General features: G+C 40.3%; 1 pseudogene; it reads right to left on the minus strand.

Moving 5' to 3' along the window:
* Positions 1 to 322: 322 nt before the first annotated feature.
* LOC102852898 lies at positions 323 to 1,218 on the minus strand (annotated as a pseudogene).
* Positions 1,219 to 1,586: the final 368 nt, after the last annotated feature.

A 1,586-nucleotide genomic window follows, 5' to 3' on the forward strand; every position in this document is an offset into this window, starting at 1 on the left:
CTTGGAGGCAAGAATTCAAACCTTTATCTGACATACTTTGGACATGTTGCAAGGAGGGATCAGTCCTTGGAGAGAGACGTCATGCTTGGGAGGGTGGAGGAACAGCTCAAGAGAGGAAGAACTGCTATGAGATGGGTTGATTCAGTGACTGGGGTAATGGAGGAAGGTGTGTTGGAGACAGTGAGATTGACACAGGATAGAGCAGAGTTTAAGACTGTTGTACATACGGTACAACTTTTTTTTTTTTACATTTAAAAAAAGTCACAGAGGGCTAATAAATGGCTGCTTTAGCAGGGATAACTGCTGCAGGAGTGAGAAATGTCTAAGAGAGAGGAGATAAGCACACTGACTTAAATGGTGGTAGAGATAAGCCATTTTGATTAAAGTATCCCCCATTAGCCCAAAGTTCATCTCCTCAACTGAACACTGACAAACTTCAACATATTATGTCCTTCATGGTTTTTTAGTGATACTTCTGTGCAGCCAAAAATTTTAGATCTGTAGACTTCATCTGGATAAAGGCAATATCATGTGAACTCCATGAGTTCAAGTATGTGGAGAATTCCCCCAGGAAGTCCAGAATGTACTCAGTTGTGGCTGCACAGGGAAAATCTCAAAGACGTAGACATTTTCTAACATTTGTAGGCGCTACAAATTGCTGAGATAGTACTGGAATAAAGAGAGAGGTTGGAAGTGGAATGAAAGGGGCAGAGGAGAATCGATCCAGCACCTACTGAATTTTAGCTGCTTTGCTGCTGTTCAATGTATCTTTTACAGTTATACATTTTTAAATGCATCCTGTGCATATTCCTCATAAACAAATAGGACAAAAGTGTCCCCTATTGGCCTGTCATCTGGGTAGGTGAAAAAAGATGCCTTCTTGCCTTCCAGTGACAGGGCAATGCTGTCAAAAGAAGGTAACTACCTCCTCAGGTGTGGCTATGAAAGGGAGATCCTTCATTTGGGCAGAGACTTGATTTTCCTTGGACAGAAACTGGGCTACCTCATTGGATGAACCAGTAGCAATTTTAAGAAAATCTTCACCTATGGCTTTGTAAACCTCATTGAACTGAGTCCCCATGTGATGCTTGTGTCCTCACAGTGGTAAGTCTCTGTGTCCTTCACTCTACACTGAGCATTCAGACAAAGTGCAGCACCTCCTTTGGCAATATGGACTTCTTTGAAAACCTTGCACTGACCTTGTTTCCTAGAATTCATGATGAGGCTTGTGGCAGCTTTTTGTTCTTCGTGATTCCTTATCAATATTTCCTACAGTTGCCCCAACAGCATGTCTAACCAGCACATATAATTACCCACATTCCTTAACATTCCTCAGTAAGGTTAGATTAAGTTCCATTTCCCACCAGATCAAAACTAAACCTTTTACTTTTGAACATCATCAAATATAAAAATTTCCTGATAGCAAAATAAACATCATTAGCCAAGAGGATTCTTGTTCCTCTGCTGAGACAGAATTCTTTGTTCTTCTGGCAGTTCAGAGTAAGTTTAATACTCTTTGCCCAAACTTTATCTCAAAGGGGTAAATTCTTCACTATAATTTAGTTCTTCATTGTAATTTTCTAAAA

This window comes from Elephantulus edwardii, unplaced genomic scaffold, assembly GCF_000299155.1.
Source record: "Elephantulus edwardii isolate Elephantulus edwardi_28Jun2011 unplaced genomic scaffold, EleEdw1.0 scaffold00356, whole genome shotgun sequence".
NCBI classification, from domain to species: domain Eukaryota; kingdom Metazoa; phylum Chordata; class Mammalia; order Macroscelidea; family Macroscelididae; genus Elephantulus; species Elephantulus edwardii.